Genomic DNA, 20,332 nt, shown 5'->3' with positions numbered 1-20,332 from the left:
ACATGCCGCAGAGCGGCTGGGCCCGTGAGCCATGGCCGCTGAGCCTGTGCGTCCGGAGCCTGCGCTCCACAATGGGAGAGGCCACAACAGTGAGAGGCCCACGTACCACAAAAAAAAAAAAAAAAAAATTCCATGATAAACGGCAAGGAAGGACTTAAACTGGAAAGGATCCCTTCCCAGAGGTATCCACTCTGCCCCAGTTTGCTCGTGAATCCTTCGGAAAATGTTCGACGCTGATGCAAGCTTTTTGTTTGTCTATCTGCCCGAACAGGATTATGACCTCCTGGATGAAGCCAACTTTTTTCACTTACCCATAGAGCTCTGACATCCTTCTCCTGTTAATCAACATAATTATACAATTCTCTCTGATTACATGTGTGATGATATTTTTGCAGGCTTTCACATTTTGGTGGATATTTCCACCTTCCCCTTCAAAAGAGTTCACCAGTTCCTAGGGACCGACATATTCTCTTCTAAAGAGATAAGTACTCTGTGCTATTAGTAAAGCTTCCAGAAGGTTCTGCCCTCTCACTTCCCCTGGGCGTTGGTTGCTCTGCCGCGGACCCCAAGCCCAGGGACTGGGACCACTCCTGCAGGCTTTAGGGGACCAGATGTCACATGCATATCATTTCACTTTTGTGGGACCAGCTCCCTGGCACAGCCACCCCACTGCAGCCCCAACAGGGGCATTTGGGGGGCTCCCACCAGCTCACCCTTGGGGGGTCGGCCTGAGGAGTCCAAACTCCTGATCACAGGTGGGCCTCATGTAGCTGCCAGGAGTCATTTCCAGGTGGGTGCAGGACTGTCGCAAGAGGGCACAGCTCCCAGAGCAAAGCTCAGGGACACACAGGTTTCAGTGAGAGGTGCTGGGGGTCACGTTTAGATGGGGGCATCCCACTTTGTAATTGCAAGGCCACCCTAGGAGCACAAACAAATATCTGCAAATATCTAAAAAGTCATTTTCCCCAGTCACCTTGGGGGAGCGTCCAGGTGGCGTGAGCAGGGAGTGACAGTGGGGTGATATCGGATGGTGTTGCTGGCTCCTGGGGGCACAAAGGCTGCTCAGCAAGTCTGGGGTGAGAAGGAGAAGCGACCAGTTCTTAGGGGCAGGAACCGTTGGTTCATTTGACATCAAGGGAGGGCCTGTGTCTATGCATGTGACTGAGGTGTGGAGAGAGGTGGGGTGGGGGGAGATTTCCTTCTGCCAGACCCTCCCCCCAACCTGGCCTCTCCTGGAACCACAGGAGACTTTGCCAGGATCACAGCTCCTACAGTCAGCTCAGGCTGCCATAACCAATAACACACACTGAATGTCTTAAACAACAGACATTTATTTACTCACACTCTGGAGGCCAGAAGTCCAAGATCAAGATGCTGGCAAGGTTAGTTTCTCCTGAGGCCTCTCTCCTTGGCTGGCAGACGGCCACCTTCTCACTGCTGTGTCCTCATGTGGTCATCCCTCTGCGTGGGCACCCAGTGTCCCTTTGTGCGTCCGAATCTCCTCTTCTTGTAAGGACACCAGTGAGATTGGATCAGATGCCACGCTAAAGACCTCACTTTAAATTAATCACCCCTTTAAAGACCATATCTCCAAACACAGCCACATTCTGAGATGCTGAGGGTTAAGCCTTCAACAGGTTAATTTGTCGGGGGGACACGATTCATTCCATAGCACCCCTGGAGGTGGTTCCCTCCCCCCACCCTTAGCCCCACTGTGTGTGTCCCCCACCCCCGGCTCCACAGTGTCCTTCGAGCCCCCCGCCCCAGGCCTGTCATGCTGGCTTTTGCCACTCTGCTCCCAGGTTCCTGGAGGAACGTGCAGTGACCCCAGGTGGTGTCAGCTCTGGGTGTCTGTGGCCCAGCCCAGGGAGTTGGCCCCAGAGTGAGCGGGCCAGTGAGTGATGGGGCAAGCAGTTGCCGAAGCGCTGGTCAAGCATTTCACAGTGAGAGGAGGGCAGACCTCAGGTCCTCAGCTTTGGCAAGACTACCTCCTTCGTGCACAGAAACAGTACATGTGCGGTTTGATGCTGTAGTTGAGCCTTTAAAACGTGAGCAGGAGAATGGAAGTGCTGGCACCCAGGATGAGAAACTTGGGTTTTATACGTGGAGCGTGCACGGGGACAGGGCCACTGCATTCGGCTCTGCGGGTGGAGAATGTTTAGCCTGGTGTTGGTGTTAAGTCCTTTCTCCTGCAAAGGAGAGCAGCAAAATGCCAGGACGGGGCTCAAAGGCAGGGCGGCCACTGCCCGACTCTGCTTCCAGCAGGCCTCGTTTAATCAGGGCTTTTTAAAATTACTCCACCCCGCAGGTCCCGGTGCTGACACAACAGGCACAAAATCTGGGCCTGCCTGTGTTGTTGCCCACAGGGGGCAGAGGCCAAGGGTCAGTTAGAGGCTGAGGCTGCCTGGCTCAGGCTCTAAGTCCTGACGGGCTGGGTTCTCATCCTCAGCCCCGCATGGACCATGTACTCCCCCAGGCCCAAGCCAGACACTGATCCCTCTCCCTGACCCCGAGAGAGGACACAGCTTGCACTCGTAACTTCCAACACAGGGGCTTGGACCAGAAGAAGCATTCAACCAATGCTGGGAGAAAGGACATTAGGTCAGGGCATCCCAGGGGCCACCCCCGAGGGACACGCAGGTGGGGATGGCATGGAAGATCTTTGAATGACTTCTGGGTGCTTGTGGGTTCAGTAGGGTAGAAGGCAGTGCTGGCAGGGGCCCCAGACCCCGTGCTCCCCTCACCCGAGATGCTGGGACCCGACGTCCTGGTGTACTTTGTTCCCCTCCGTGTTAGCTTCCTAGGGCTGCCAGAACAATCTCCACCACCTGGGAGGCTTAAACAACAGAAATGCATCATTGCACAGCTCCGGAGGCCAGATGTCGGAGACCAAGGTATCAGCAGGGTTGGTTCCTTCTGAGTCACAAAGGAGAATCTGGTCCAGGCCTCTCCCCAGCTTCAGGTACTTTGCTGGCATCTCTGGTGTTTCTGGCTTCTGGATGCAGCCCCTCCATCTCTGCCTTCATCTTCACCCAGCATTCTCTCTGGGTGCATGTGTGTCCACATTTCCCCATTTTATAAGGACACAAGTCATACTGGATTAAAGCCCATTCTAAAATAACGTCCTTGTTTTAACTTGACTACCTCTGCAAAGACCCTCCTACTAAATGAGGTCACATTCTGAGATCCTGGGCTAACATGAGAACTTCCACAGAGGAATTTTGGAGGGGACACCTTCCAACTCATAACACCATCTGACAGAAGACCCAGGGGCACGGTGGGCAGTGTAGACAGACCCCTCTTGTCCCTCTGGATTCCAGGGTCGACAAGCACCAGAGGTGAATCCCAGAGGAAAGGCTACGTGGGCTGATATCACCAACACCCTAAAAACTCCGAGTTCAAGAATGTCATGTTGGGCTTCCCTGGTGGCGCAGTGGTTGAGAGTCCGCCTGCCGATGCAGGGGACGCGGGTTCATGCCCCGGTCCGGGAAGATCCCACATGGCGCGGAGCGGCTGGGCCCGTGAGCCATGGCCGCTGAGCCTGCGTGTCCGGAGCCTGTGCTCCACAAAGGGAGGGGCCACAACAGTGAGAGGCCCACTTAGCGAAAAAAAAAAAAAAAAAGAAAGAATGTCATATCATTTCACATATCACACCATATCACACCGTACTATATTATAGACCACGCCATACACCAGACATCATACAATGCCGTGCCACACCGCATCATATTTTCCTGCCCATACTAATCCACAAGGCTGATGTTTTACTTTATCATCTGTTGCCACAGAGCATGGGAAGCATTGTGGACAAACCCCTCCTTTTTCATGGAGGGAACAAGATGACAAGGCAGCTGTTGGTCCTGGTGGGCATAGGGTGGGACAGGAAGGCCCTGGACAGGGGCTTTGGGATCCTGTTTGCTGTAGTGGAGTTGTTCTAGGCCAGCCCATCTCACCCTCTTTTCTCACTGTGTCTCACCCACAGATGGGGGTGCTGCAGGGTGCCATTGTCAAGGGGCTCCGTCCTCCCCGCCCACACTGAGGCAGAGAGCCACAGTGGGTGGGGCCCCGGCAGCCACTTTCAGTGGAATCCGGGTCTGCAGCCAATTGGATCCCGGCTGGTTCTGCTGCTCTTCACAGTCTCCCTTCCCTGTGTTTCTAGGTGCATCTATAAGGGCAGGTTTGCATCTAGCAAGACCCAAAGCTTGTACATTTTGGGGCAACCTCTTGAAGAAACGATTACGAACTTACAAGTGCCTAAATGGGTACAGGGCCTTGGCAGGGGCCATACAAGTGAGGGGCCTGAGTCTGAGCTTCATTTGCCCCAGGGAAAACCCACCTCTGTGTGCATGGCCCCCACGGTCAGGGTGACTGATGCAGCGAATGTACTGCCCCAGAATTTGTTTTTGACAAATAGAAACCAGCCCTTCTGTTCATCTCTACCCTCAACGAGAGTTTGCTGAGCCCCTGATGTGCTGGGAAGTGGACAGAGAGTCTGAAAGGTGGTCCACGTCTCTGGGGGGTCTCATAGGTGCCAGGAAGGAGCTGAGGGTCCTATGGAGTAAGGAAGTTCAGGGCCATCACGCTGCCTGGTGATACTTGCAGCGACTGAATGGTCCCTGCTCCTTCCTGAGGGTTGCATAGTTAACACACACACACACACACACACACATATACACATGTATGTATGCAAAATCCATGAAGACACCCACTTTTAACTGTGCAAGGTCCTAATAATTGTGTCCTCTCCATTAATAAGAGAGCAGAAAAGCTCATTTTAAAGACAGTATAATTTGAACGAACTCCTTAAAAAATCTGGCTGTTGACATATTGCCCATTGTCTTTTGTTGTTTTTTTTATTTTTTAAAATTTTTATTGGAGTATAGTTGATTTACAATGTTGTGTTAGTTTCAGGTGTACAGCAAAGTGGTTCAGTTATACCTACACATATATCCACTCTTTCTCAGATTATTTTCCCATACAGGTTAATACAGAATATTGAGTAGAGTTCCCTGTGCTACACAGTAGGTCCTTGTTAGTTATTTATTTTATATATAGTAGTGTGTATATGTTAATCCCAATCTCCTAATTTATCACTTCACCAGCAATCCCACTCCTGGGCACATATCTGGAGAAAACCAGAATTTGAAAAGATACATGCACCCCAATGTTCATAGCAGCACTAGTCACAATAGCCAAGACATGGAAGCAACCTAAGTGTCCATCGACAGAGGAATGGATAAAGAAGATGTGGTATATATATATACACAATGGAATACTACTCAGCCATTAAAAAAGGATGAAATAATGCCATTTGCAGCAACGTGGATGGGTCTGGAGATTGCCCATTGTTTTTTAATCAGATGAGCAAATAAAATCTGGAAGTTTCTCGAGATGAGCATTTGACCGAAGACACGACCTGGATGAACCCCAGTTTCTTTAAGCACTGGTTTTTTGAAGTGTGTCTGCAAATATCTTAAACCTCACCAACTCGGAACTTTAGAAATGGCATCACATTTGTGAAAGCATAAAATCCAGAAAGAAAGAGAGAAAAGAAACATGACTGCAAGTGTCCCAAGGAGACGCAGAGGTGGCCATCCTCCGAGCGGATGCCATGACTGATCCTAGACTTGGGGACGCCGTGCAGCAGGCCAGTCCTGCAAGCCCTGCCTGCCCCTCCAGAGTAGCCAGAGAAGTGGGTGGGATTGTGCCGCCACATGGAGAGGTTTGGAGAGGTCCAGGGACCGAGCTGTAGGTCTCTGCTCCAGAGTTTAATCGGGCTGGGGGCCGGCACTGATGCTCCGCAGGCCGTGCTCACACTGTCCCAAGAAGGACCCTGGACCACGGCCAGCAGAGGGCCAGCGAGTTCCAGTCCTTGAGCTGGGCCCCTCACTCAGAGCATTGGGGTGTTATTGGGGGTGACATTGAGGAGCTAGAAGAGGGATACCTGGGTCTGAAATTGTATAGTAATCAATGAGCCCCACAGATTTTTCAGGTTGGCATTGAGAACGAAGAGAGAGTAATTACCCTCTTCCTGGAAGCAGTGCTGGGCTGCAGTCTCCACCAATATTACCTTGCACAGTGCACCAGCTTTCCAATTACACACAATCTTCTGTTAAAAAACAACGTCAACTGAGGAAATTTTAAAGACCTAACTGGCTTTGTTCAACAATTCATAAATCGGGGCAGCATCCCATCTAGCAGATAGAATGGAGCTCCCTGTAAAAAATGAAAGATTTTTATAGGCAGAAGGGAGCGGGACAAGGAAGTTACCAGCAAAGAGTGGGTTGCTTGTAGCAATGTCACCTTCTTTTGGAGGGGGGGACAGGGGTCCAGCAGGCTGATGATGACCTTGCTAGTACCAACCAGGTGATTTCTTTTTTTTTTAACATCTTTATTGGAGTATAGTTGCTTGACAATGTTGTGTTAGTTTCTGCTGTATGACAAAGTGAATCAGCTATATGTATACATGTATCCCCATATCTCCTCCCTCTTGCATCTCCCTCCCACCCTCCTTATCCCACCACTCTAGGTGGTCACAAAACACCAAGCTGATTTCCCTGTGCTATGCAGCTGCTTCCCACTAGCTATCTATTTTACATTTCCAGCCAGGTAATTTCTGATGGACTAGTTTAAGATTCCACTCCTGGGAGAAGTTGAAACTGTAATTAAGTTAGGTATTAAGTCTTGTTTTGGTGACAGTGTTACCAGCCAGACTTCTTGGCCTCCTTAATCAATAGAAATTGGTCAGAGGCCAGACAAGAAATTCAAGCAAGGCTTTATTGGGGCCCCTCCTGCAGAAGGGGGCGGGGGTGGTGGTGGTGGTGGTGGTGGTGGTGGTGAGAACAAACAACAGGTTCCCTTGCTTGTTCCCTGAGGGGGGCAAGCTTGTTCCTTATATGGGGTGAGGGTAGGGGTGTGTCCAGGGGTCGGGCCAAGGGTGGCTTTGGTAGTCTGCCGGCCCCTTGGTGGTGTTGAGTGCAGGGGGCATGCGCAGTACCCTGCTTTTGTTCCTGACCCCCTGCTTTCGCTCTGGGCTCTTCAGAAGTGGCAGCTGGGTTTTTGGTCTTTTTGTATCTTGTCCATAATTTGCCCCAACTGTGCATGCATGCAGTTATTTTTTTGTCCTTTATAGTTTCTTTGTATTTTGTTGCTTGAGGAGGTGTTTGTCCAGGTGCAAGCACTGCAGCAAAGGGTCCCAGGTCCCAAGTCTCAGCCTGTGTCAATGGGAGCTTAGCACAAGTGACTCCATTTGGGGCCTGTTGTCTCTTTTTTAGCTAACAAGCTCATTCAGCTGGTTACATAAAGGGGAACAAAGGCAAATACAATAGTATGGCGAGAGACTCAATTTGTTTATTATTGAATTATTAATAATTATGCTTATAATCATGAGCTTCAAATGTGATGACAGTAAAATATGCAGCCCAGCATTAGCACCCTATCTGTGTTCTCAGCATTTATTCCATCCTGTTGGCCTCCACAGTGACATCCCACCATCTACACCTACTGCCTGTACCCTACTGTCTACACCCTACTGTCTTCACCTATTTCCTATACCATACCATCTACACTCTACTGCCCCAACAAGGCAGATTCAGATGGGGATCATCGGAACCCCTGTCGACTCTAGGAGACCAGGACAGCCAGAGCTGGGGGCTTCCAATTTGCGATCTGTGTGGAACCCAGGATGGCACGACCTCCCCACGATGTCCTTCAGAAGAGAAAAAAGTGAGGTGGGCCAGCTCACATCGGTCTGTAATGTGCATACATTATCCTGGGGATCTGCATACTCATTTTCCAATAAACTCCTGCGGATGTCGATGCTGGTCCCTGGACCATGCTTGAGTAGCAGGGAGCCACGTGACACTTTGGCCATGAGGATTCGGGACTGACTGAGCCATTAGGCCCTGACGGAAACTGTCAAAGCCAACTACACAAACACTGCTAAGTACTTTCCTAGTCTTTCTCCTCCTCCTCTTTGTAGTCACAGAATGGAGCTTTGTTTGGGGCAGCGTGTGCCCACTTCCCTTGCAGGGTGATGTGGGAGAATCCTTTCCGTCCAATGAGATGTAAAGGGAGGTCTGCTAGGGATGGGGTTGGGGGAGGGACTCCTTTGCCTTCCTGATAAATGCCCTTCTTCCTTTTTGTTATGTCTTTCTTCATTTCTTCCTCTCCCCTTCTGCCTGCCTAGAGCACAGATTCAATCTGATACCTGTGGGTGGGGAGGCCGATTTTAAAGCATGAAGGCGACAGCCATTCTGAGACAGGAAGGGGGCAGGGCACAACCTTTAAAAGAATGACACAGCTGTTGAGGATATGACAAAAACTGGTTAGAACCAACTAGGTCCAAGATGGCAGAAGATCTGACTTCCAGTAGACCTTGCACCTCATTATACGCTCACTGTAATGCATTAGCATAAGCTAAGTGACACACCCACAGGCTCCATGACAGTGCTGAGGCCTCCACAAAAGGTCAAAAAGTGGATGATGGTCCAGTTCTTGGAAATCCCTGCTCCTTCCCCAAAATAATATGGAATACTCCTCCCTTTCATTAGCCTATGAAATTACCCAGCCCATAAAAACTAACAACGCTCACCTCGGGGTCACTCTCACCTTCTGAGATGGACTGCATTCTGTCTATGGGACGTGTGTGTCTCTAAATAAATCTGCCTTCACTTCACTACATCTCGCTTTTGAATACTCTCCCACACAAAGCTAAGGACCCTCACTTGGTGGCCCATCCCAGGGACTCACCCAAGACCTGGGATATGACTGTCCTCCCACCCCATTATTTTATCCTGCAACACCAAACATGGTGCAGTGAAAAGCCAGTGGGAGCCTGGGCTCCCCAAGGGTGTCAGAGTTACTGTTGCCACTCTGAACCACCAACTTCCAGGCTTCTAGTTACCTGAGAAAATACCCCATTTGTTACATCACTATTTTCCAGTTTTCTCTTATATGTTGTCACATGCAATTCTAACCAATAATCCCCCTTTGGGATTTGCTTGACAAATATGAGGAAAACTCCTTCACAAGAGAAGCTCTCAGTAGGAATATAAAGAGGACTAGAAACATACAACATGAGCTCTAAATGGGTCCCTGATCCTTCTCACTCAGTGATGCTGTTCTCAGCTTAAATTGAGATTTAATGAAAGTAGGGAATTACCTGAGAGTATCAAAATGTACTCCATGCATAAAATACTTAATTACAAATGTAACTGAGAGACTTAAAAACTGCACAGAGCAAAGGTGAGGGCAATAACTTGCCAAGCATCATTACATTGCCTGTGCCGAGAAACCCCTATATATTACCTATACATCCTCACAAGGACCCCGGGGAGAATGGTCCATTGCTGCTCTTCAAAGATGAGGGGCAGACAGTGGTCCCCCAGGAAGCTGGTGGAACTTCCCAACCAGAACCAAATGAGACAGGCTGGGACCTGGGACCCTTTGCTGCGGTGTTTGCACCTGGATACACCTCTCCTCCAGCCACAAAATACAAAGAAACTATAAGGGACTGAAAATAACTGTGTGCACGGGGCTTCCCTGGTGGCGCAGTGGTTCAGAATCCACCTGCCAATGCAGGGGACACGGGTTCGATCCCTGGTCTGGGAAGATCCCACATGCTGTGGAGCAACTAAGGCCGTGTGCCGCAAATACTGAGCCTGTGCTCTAGAGCCTGTGAGCCACAACTACTGAGCCCGTGTGCTGCAACTACTGAAGCCCGTGAGCCTCGAGCCCGTGCTCTGCAATGAGAAGCCACCGCAATAAGCCCACGCACTGCAACAAAGAATAGACCCCGCTCGCTGCAACTAGAGAAAGCCCACGTGCAGCAGCGAACAGTCAAAAATAAATAAATAAAATAAGTAAATTTGTAAAAATAAAAATAACTGCATGTATGTTCAGTTGGGGCAAATTCTGGACAATAACATACAAAAACCAAAAACCCAACTGCCACTTCTGAAGAGCCAGGAGCAAAAACAGGGTGTTGGGAGAAAAAGCAGGGTACTACTGTGCATGCCCCCTGCACACACCACCACCAAAGGGTGGGCAAACCACCTAAGCCCCCCTCTCCAGCCCAACCCCTAGACCCGCCCCTACCCTTCACTCCATATAAGGAACCAGTCCATCACCCACCCCACCCACCCCACCCCACCCACCCCACACCCCCACACCTCCCACACCCCGCGTTCAGGGGAGCAAGCAAGGGAATGTGTTGTTTGCTCTTACTCCCCCCTGCTGCAGCAGGGGTCCCAGTAAAGCCTTGCCTGAATTTCTTGTCTGATCTCTGATCAATTTCTATTGATTAAGGGGGCCAAGAGCCCTGGTTGGTAACACCCTCACTTGTCCAGGACACTCTCAAGGTCCTGGGAAGGGCTCTAGCCACAGGTTCACATGCTTTTGTTGACTCAATTTACAAAAGTGTGACATTTTGATTCTTTTTTCTTAAAGAGTGTCCCAGTTACTCTGGATATGCAACAAATTACCCCAAAACTTAGTAGCTTATGGCAATCTTCAGACCCAGACTTCCTGTCCAGACAAGATGGTTTATACTTGTCTCTTTCTACTCTTCCCTATGAAATACAATCATAAGTCCGGGAAATAACATGAAAGACAATCAAACAAGAATTCTGAACAGCTGTAAGATGAAGGCAAACTGGTCAGGGGCCCCAGGACTGGATGAACAACATGGAGGTGGGACATCATATAACTCCCCCACCCCAATGAAAAGAATGACCTAGGACCAGTGTTTCCTGACCACCAATCTAGCAAAAGGAAATGGCCCAGGTGGAATCTTTCCTCCCCTGGCTTGAATGGAAGTCCCACCAGCCACACCAGGCAAGCCCAGCAGGACTGGAGAGGGGGGTTGATCAGAAACTCTGTGGTCAGCAAGCAGTCAGATGAAGTGACCCTCTTCCCTGCCAGGTCCAGGTCTCCCCTCTCACACCTGGACAGCATGCAGCCAGGGGGCATAAGGCCAGAGGAGCCACCCCAACAAGTGCCTGGTTGGGAAGTCTTCGTGTGCCCCTGAGACTGAGACAGATGGGCAGTGGGCAGCACTGTCCAGGGGGAATGCAGGTTAAGGGAACTGCTCTCCTGCCACTCCAAATGCCTAGCCCAGGAAGCACTCTGCCCTGTGGGCTGGAGACTACCCCCCCCCCACCTAGAGGCACCAGGGGGTCTGGTCTGAGGAAGTTCCTTCTTCCTTCTCAAGCATCACCAGTAGGGACCAGTAGGAGCCCCAGTTGCACGAGATAAACCAAACAGACTAAAAAAAGCATGATGCATGACAAAGGCTTGGAAATTTGGATTGTCATTAGAACACAGCCCATAAAATTAGGTCATAGCTGCATTACTAAACCTAAACAGGGTGACGGCCTACTAAGATAAAAACTTGAAATAGGACCCAGAGTTTCTTAACATAATAGCCAAAATGTTGAGGCTACAACAGAAAATACACATCATGCTAACAACCAGGAAAATTGCAATTTAAATGAGAAAAGCAATCAACTGAGGCCCACACTGAGATGAATCAGATGTTGGATTTATTTGACAAAGATTTTATGGCAACCACCATAAAAATGATTTCACAATTAATTACAAGTTCTCTTGAAACAAATAAAAAGTGGAAAATCCAAGCAAAGAAATAAAAGTTATTTTTAAAAAATCAAATGAATTCAGGGAACATGGTAGAGTAGGAAGCACCAAGAACCCATCTCTCCCCTAGTTAACACTGTGCTAGCAGAAACAATTCTGAAACGACTAGTCTGGGACTACACCCTGGAGTCTATCTGAACATGTGAGGTTCCCAGGGAAAGCTTGGCTGGCAAACTGTGGTTAATTTCAGCCTTTAGTGTGGGTATCAGCTACCCATCCCCCACCCCCCAGGCCTGTGGCAGGCCACTGTGTCCAAATTCCTGATGTGGCTCGCTGGAGCCAAGGTGGGCAATAAAGACTTTGTCTTCTAAATTTTCGGGTTCTGTGTTCCCGTTGCTGATGTCTGCCTTTGATTGCTGAGGGGCAGGCATAGAGGCTGGCTACTAATGTTTCCACCCCCACCAGCTGATGTGGTTTCCACAGAATTTAAATGAACAGAATTTGATTTTTCCTCTTTTCTCTTTTTCCCCTTTGGGATCCAGAAATTTAAGGATTAGGACATTCAAAAACAACTGCATATGGGTGTTAGAAAGTCACCATGCACGCCCAGGGGAAGGCACAATCTCAGAAAAGACTTGAGCTTCCTTGGTGGCGCAGTGGTTGAGAATCCGCCTGCCGATGTAGGGGACACTGGTTCGCGCCCCGGTCCGGGAAGATCCCACATGCCGCGGAGCGGCTGGGCCCGTGAGCCGTGGCCGCTGACCCTGCGCGTCCGGAGCCTGTGCTCCGCAATGGGAGAGGCCACAGCAGTGAGAGGCCCGCGTAACGCAAAAAAAAGAGAAAAGACTTGAGAAAATCTTAAGCTTTTATCTGGGGCTAATTCCCAGCAAAGAGATACCCTACAACAATAAAATACACACACACACACACACACACACACACACACATACACACACACCCTGGAGAAGGGGGAGATATTGATTTCTAGAGTTACCACATTATAAGAACCAAGTGTCTACTTTTGAACAAAAGAAGTCACAAGGTATACAAAGAAACAGGAAAGTATGGATCATCAAAAGGAACAAAATAAATCAACATAAACTGTCCCTGAGTAAGTCCAGATGGTGAACTAACTAGGTGAAGACTTTAAAGATGCTCAAAGAACTAAAGGAAGAAATGCACAAAGATAGGAAAACAACATATGAACAAAATGAGTATATTGATAAAGAGATAGAAATTATAAAAAGGATCCAATAAGAAATTCTGGAGCTGAAAAATACAATAACTGAAATGAAAATTTCACTAGAGAGATATAAAATGAGTTTTGAGCAGGGAAAAGAAAGAAGCAGCAAACTTGAAGACTAGATGATGAAAGAAAATATATAAATCCAAGAAACTCAGTAAGTTCCAAGTAGGATAAACTCAAAGAAACCCAGGCAAAGACACATTACAATCCACCTGTTGAAAGACAAAGGCAAAGAGGGAATCTTGAAATGAGCCAGAGATGCAAGTGATAATATGATCACCAGTCAATTTTTCATCAGAAACCTGCTTGCTCCAGACCCACGTCTGTGACATCCTAGTCCCACCTCCTCGTCGTGGGTGCTGGGCTCCCCTGTCCTGGAGGGATGGGAGAGCTGCTGGGTTAAGGACAGCTGGGCTAACCGGCCGCCTCGGGCTCCTGGCCCTGGGGAGGTGGGTACAGGGTCCAGGGCAGAAACTGTGGAGGGAATGTCATCGGCTGCCAGCGGCCCCCTCCCTTTGCTGGCCAAGACCCTGAGCACCAGGTGGCAGTCTGGTGGCTCCGACCAGAGTAGGGGAGCGACCGCCGCCCATCCCACCCGCCCCCTTCCCCAGGCCTCTTCCACTGCGTTGTGCTCACCTAGAAACAGTCAGAAGCAAGACACAAGCTCACAGCTTCTCAGAGTTTTCTTTCCATTAAGGAAGTTCATAACTTACCAGCAGTTAACATGCAGCAAAAACTGGCCTTGGTTTCTCTTTTACATTTGTGTCCAGGTATGTGAATGTGTGTGTGGCTTCTGTAATAAGTGAAACAAGGAGATTTTTTAAAAATTTATTTTATTGAAGTATAGTTGATTGACAATGTAGTGTTAATTTCTGCTGTACAGCAAAGTGATTCAGTCATACATATATATATATACTTTTGCATATTCTTTTCCATTATGGTTTATCACAGGATATTGAATATAGTTCCCTGTGCTATACAGGAGGACCTTGCTGTCTATCCATCCTATATATAGTAGTTTGCATCGGCTAATCCCAAACTCCCAATCCCTCCCTCCCCCACTCCCTTTCCCCCTTGGCAACCACAAGTCTGTTCTTTATGTCTGTGAGTCTGTTTCTGTTTTGTAGATATGTTCATTTATGAAAGAGGGGATTTGAAGGGGAAGAAGCAATGGGCCCACGGAGCTCTGGGTGAGGAGGTGCCCTGCTCACGACCAGCGCCGGGCTCCAGCTGTCAGCCTGGCTGGCTCTGCGAGTCACCGAGTCGAGTCACCAAGTCACCGAGGGCCTCCCCTCCCCACGCCTGTCGCCAGCAGGTGGGGCCTGTCAGCCACTTTTCTGACAACAGTCAGACTCAGCCCTGGAAGTTTCTTGCCTGGAAGAACCAGCCAGTATTTCAACAGGAAAGAGTTCATGCAGAGCCTCCTGGTGGAAGAAGAGGGCTGGGAATGGACCTGATGCAGCAAAGAGGCCCGTCCACATCCCGGGGACGTCCTCCAGCCCCTCCGAGTCCCTGCAGGTCGGGCCCTGCTGGGTGCTTTCGCCTGGGCGCCGGCTTCCACTCCCAGGAGCAGCAGGTTGGACCCTCTGACTTCCTAAATCTGTCAACCTCGATCTGTGCTGATATGACCTGCTCTGTGTCATATAATGGGAATGTTTCAGAGCCCGGCTGCTGTGTCACCAGCCCCTGCCGCCCGGCTGCGTGTCCAGGGCCACTTCTCATATGGGCTCAGCCCAGGCAGTGCTGTCCCTGCCACCTGAGTCCCCATCCCCTTCAGAACCAGTGCGGCTGCGTCCCCATGAGACAGGGGTCCCACCCAGCAGGGAGGCCCAGCGATGTCACTCTGCCCCATCCCCATTTCCCGGGCCTGCATCCTGGCTCTAGCCCAGGGCTCCCCCCCCACCGCCCAGGCCCCACACCCTCCCTCCCACACATGGGTTCTGGGCTGAGTGCTGTCTGGACTGTGGCTGAAGCGGTGGGCAACCTCCCAGCCACTCCTCACTGCCGCACAGCAGAACCTTCAGGAAGGCTGGCTGGGAGCTGTCCCGCCACCTCTCCTGCTCTCTCCCACTTTCCCCAACGCTCCACCGCCTCTGGGGCTCACCCTTGGGTCAGAGATGACTCCCAAAGTTTGGGTTTGGGCCCTGCCACTCTGGGTCGGTCACCCATGGGCCTGTCCAGCCGTGAGCAGTATGGCGTGACCCCGACTACCCATCAGAAATGTGGAGCCACTGGCGGCGGGTTGACCTCTTCTGCCAGAGAGCAAAGCCAGCACTGACATCATGCCCATCACGGATCAGGCACTGCTGAGGCATTTTACATACATGAATTCGTTTATTCAAACCTCGCCGCAAGGCTACGAAGTACACACTATTATTATCCCCATTCTACACATGAGAAAACAAAGGCCCAGTGCAACTGAACAACTTGCCAGTGTCACCTACCCAGAGAGAGGCAGAGCCAGGCCACCAGCCTGCCTTGAGTCTTGTCACCTCCCTAACTCTCAGAATGGCCCCCTCCCGACCACACAGCTTTCATACGACCCTGGAAAGGGACATCTGTCAGCCTGTTCATCAAGGGCCCACCCATGAAGACACTGTTAGCTCTCAGACCTTCCACATAGCCACACCCCCTGGAAATCCTGGCAGCCCCGGCCCCTGGCAGGGTCCTTGCCTGGCTTCTCCTTTGGACAGGAGAAGGGAGATGGCCTGGAAGACTGTCACCTGGCCCAGGATGGAGATGTGGCCTGGGCTCACCGGTTACAGGGACTTTGGCCCTCGGGAGAAGCTCATCACCTAAAGACTGCGGGTTAAGAGTCTCTTCTTCTTGACCAGACAATAAATTATGTAAGAGCTGGATTCCAGAACCCACTAACAGCAGAAATGGCCATGTAGGAATGAAGTATGCACACTTAACTCATCTTTTACAACAAATTCTACCTTGTGTCCAGAATAACATAGAGTCAGTCGACAAATGCTTCTTAAGGGCCCACTGGGTATCCGAGAAACGAAGATGAGCAAGAGAGACTTAAAACCCTGCCCTCGGGGCGCTCGGAGTCTACCAGGGATTTTCGGGGAGCACCCCAAGGGCCTCGTCCTGTCACAGAACACACCAAGGCCACTGCTCAACAACGGCTTGGTTTGTGATTGATTAAAAGTGTGCAGTGCAAGTCTCCCCCCGCCGCCCCCACTGCGAAGCCTCCTTTTCCACAATAGCAGCCAGCGTGGTGATGGGACCCCGTGATCCCTTAACACTGTGGTGGTCACAGGGCAGATGCAGGGAGGGAGAGAAAGCCCGGTGCCTGGTCCTGCCCTCCGCCTCCACAGCAGAAACAGTGCTCTGTGCAGCCCCAGCTGCGCCGACCGCCTGCCCGGAGGGACGAATGCCCCCTGACTGTCACGGCTGCTTTGGACAGAGGTGCCCTGAAGGCCGGCTTGGGGTTAGGAAGACATGGTCCCATGTGCCTGCTGCTCAGGACCCCAAAAGATGGGCTGGGTGGGAGTCAGAGCACCTCGATCCCCCAGAGCCCTCGATCCCACCAAAGGGATGGAGCCCCACAGGCTTAAGGGCCCAAGCAGTGAGTTTCTCTGCCTCGGTGAGTTTCCACAGGAAGCTGGGTGCAGGAGACTTGGATTCAGGGAACAGGGGGCTCAGAGCCCACCCTAAAGGTACCACACAAACCTGAGCCAGAGGCCCAGGAGGGGCATGGCCTCTCTGTCCTTATCTTGCCCTAACACCCTAACACCACTGAGGGCCCTCGCTGCTTCCAGAAAACCAAGCCTCCACGAGGTGCCGGGGGTGCCCAGGTTGCTGGCTCTTGATACCATTTCCTCTCTGTGAGTCCCCCAAGGAGGAGAAATTATCCTAAGATATGGATCAAAAAGATGTTCAGGGAGAACTAGGCTTGTTCAAAGGGATCGTGAGCCCGTTCAGGCATTCTGCTGTCAAGCCAGGGGGGCAGCAGGAGCTGTGCCCTCCAGGCTGGGGTGCCAGGTTGCCTGGTGTCCCTTCCATTGCTGCTTACCTGCGCTTCTCCAACCCTCGCCGCCACCCACAGGTCCGCTGGGACTCTCCGCCTCCTGAACCCCCAAAAGGTGGTTTGTGGGGGCTGCCTGCTGTAGGCGCCTCCCTCCACCCCTCTGAGTGGACAAGAAGGAGGACAGGAGCTGGCTCCTTCCAGCTGAGCAGAGGGGAAGGGCCGCCCAGCCTGGCCCTGGGGAAAGGCCAGCTTAGGGCAAGCAGGAGGCTTGAGGCTGGAGAATTGGGTGTAGCAGATCCAAGGATGTGGAGTCCTCCTGCCTGAGTCCCCAGCCCAGATGGAGCAAGTATCTACTGAGACCCCCTGCCTCTCCCAGCCACCCGTCTCTGCAAGCCAGGCGTATATCATAATTTCTGTGCACATAGGGCATACTTGTAGCAAGCACTATTACAATCTGTGGGAACATCTGTGTGAAGTTACACTCTTTATATGTCACATAGTATCAGATTATGTTTTTATGTCTCAGATGTATCTCCTCCTGACAATGTCCAATGACTCCAGTTGAAACAGTAGGAAAAATTCGCCACCAAAATAGTGAAATGGGGGCAGAGTCAAGGTGGTGGACTAGGAGGACGTTTCACATCTTCACACAACTAGGCCACCTACCAGGCACTGGTGGGGGACCACGGACACCTAAGGGGAGTGCCCCGCAACCAGGTAGGAAGGACGTGGGGCGTGGGGGGAATGAGGCGGAGGAGAAGTGGAGGAGGGACGGCACTGGCGCTCCTGAGGGGTGGCTGGGCGAGGGGAGGAGTTCCTACACCTAGTGGGACCCGCCAAGGTTAGGGGTCCAGCGGGGATGGGGCAGACCCTAGGGGAGACGGTGAGGGAAAGGCACGGAGGAATGGAAGGGAACGCGGCCAACGCTTTCCCTGTCCACTTAGGCACCAAGGAGCCTGTTGGACTCCTGGGCCTAATCCTCTGCCCTCAGAGGCTCCCTCCTGTTGCGAAGTACCCAAGCCCCGCCCCACACCACACCCTCACCCAGGGCCTTACCTCCAAACTCTGGAACTCCACACTGCAGAGGCCCCCCTTTGGACATGCTGTCTCTTCCCTTCCACAGGGGAGGAAGGGTCCTAAGCAGCGGCCCCGCCCCACACTTGAACGTTGCCCCACCTAAGCTCCACCCCACCCTAAACCCCGCCCCTGCCTAAGTTCCACCCCTGCCTAAACTCTGCCCCCCATAGCCAGGGCTTTTTTTTTTTTTTCTTTTAGATTGGGGTTCTGTTTTACCCTGTTGATTCATTGTTGTTGATTCATTTATATTTTTATTTTTCCTCATAAATCTTTTATTTTATTCTTTATACTTTGTTATTGTTCTCTCCTTTTGGCTTGTTCCCCCACCCCCATTTTTTCCTTTTTCTTTTGTGCTTGCACAAAATTAATTTTACCTTGTTGCAGTTGTTTCAATTATATTTTTATTTTTCCTAATTTTTTTAATCTTTCTAATTTTATTTTGTTTTTTATTCTTTGATATTGTGCTGCTTCTTTCTTTCTTCCTTCCTTTCTTTCTTTCTTTATTTTTTTGCCACACCAAGAGGCTTGTGGGATCTTGGTTCCCAGGCCAGAGGTCAGGCCTGAGATCCTGTGGTGGGAGCTCTGAGTCCAAACTGCTGGAGTAACAGGGAATATTAATCAGAGTGAGGCCTCCCAGAGGTCCTCATCTCAGCACCAAGACCCGGCTCTATCCAACTGCCTTATTCACTTATTTTTACCAAATGTAAAATAGATAGCTAGTGGGAAGCAGCTGCATAGCACAGGGAGATCAGCTTGGTGCTTTGTGACCACCCAGAAGGGTGGGATAGGGAGGGAGACGAAAGAGGGAGGGGATATGGGGATATATGTATGCATATAGCTGATTCACTATGTTATACAGCAGAAACTAACACAACATTGTAAAGCAATTATACTCCAATAAAGATGTTAAAAATAAAATAAAATAATACCTGACCAAAAAAAGAGGACAAGGGATGTTGATCTGAACCCCAAAGCTTTTTTGTCTAAGTTAAGTGAAAACTATACATTAAACATCTATAAATCCTAAAAAAAAAAAATAGAAAAAAGTGAAATGCCCATAACAATGACAAATAGATTAATAGGAGTTCACACTTCCAAGAGTGTTTAAGATGAATCTCTACACGAGAGAACTTGAAATGCCCAGAAAACTTACAGTTCATCTAGGGAAGAAACCTGTTACAGGAGTCAGCAAACATGAGTGTAAAAATGATATTCCTAATAATGGATTGTGAAGCTGAAAGTTTTCTAAACTCTCAATTAAAAAATTTTTTGATGCTAAGGTATCTAGCAAACTAAAGTCTGCAGGCTATCGCCTTTTATTTTTTCTTATTGTGGTAAAAAGTACATAACAGAAAATTTATCATCTTAACTGTTTTTAAGTATACAGTACACTAGTGTTGACTGTGTACATTATTGTGCAACAGGGCTCTAGAATTTTTACATCTTGCAAAACTGAAACTCTATACCTATTGAACACCAACTCCCATTTCCTCCTCCCCCAGCCCCTGGAAACCACATTCCACTTTCTGTTTTTATGAGTTTGGCTACTTTAGATCTCTCATATGAATGAAATCATGCAATATTTATCTTCTGGTGACTGGCTTATTTCACTGAGCATAAAATCCTCAAGGTTCATCCATGTTGGAGAATATGACAGGTCCTTCCTTTTTAAGGGCTGAATAATATTCCACCGTATGGATAGACCACATTTTCTTTATCCATTTATCCATCAATGAATATTTAGGTTGCTTCTACCTCTTGGCTATTGTGAATAATGCTGGTCTTACATTTAGGTCTTTATTCCATTTTGAGTTGATTGTTGTATATGGTGTAATGTAAGCACCCAACTTCATTCTTTAGCATTGGATGTCCAGTTTTCCAAACACCATTTGTTGAAGATGCTGTACTTTCCCCATTGTGTAGCTTTGGTCCCCTTGTCAAAGATCATTTAACCATATGTGTGAGGATTTATTTCTGGGCTCTCTCTTCTGATTTTATGCCAGTACTATAGTTTTGCAATATGTTTTGAAATCAGAAAGTGTGAGGCTGCTAGTTTTTTTCTTCTTTCTCAGGATTGTTTCAGCTATTTGGTGTCCTTTGAGTTTCCATATGAATTTTAGGGGTTTTTTTTCCTATTTCTTCAAAAAATATCATTGGGATTTTGATAGGGATTGCATTAAATGTATCACTTCGGGAAGTATGGACATTTTAGCAATATTAAGTCTTCCAATCCATGAACACAGGATATCTCTCCATTTATTTGTGTCTTCTTTAATTTCCTACAACAATGTTTTGTAGTTTTCAGTATCCAAGTTTTCTGCTTTCTTGGATAAGTTTATTCCTAAGTATTTTATTACTTTTGATGCTATTGTAAATGTGATTATTTTTCAATTTCCTTTTCAGAGTGTTCACTGTTAGTATATAGAAATGCAACT

Source organism: Kogia breviceps, chromosome 3 (genome assembly GCF_026419965.1).
Source record: "Kogia breviceps isolate mKogBre1 chromosome 3, mKogBre1 haplotype 1, whole genome shotgun sequence".
Classification (NCBI taxonomy): Eukaryota; Metazoa; Chordata; class Mammalia; order Artiodactyla; family Physeteridae; genus Kogia; species Kogia breviceps.
The sequence above is the reverse complement of the archived record's forward strand: the minus strand, read 5'-3'. Positions refer to the sequence as shown.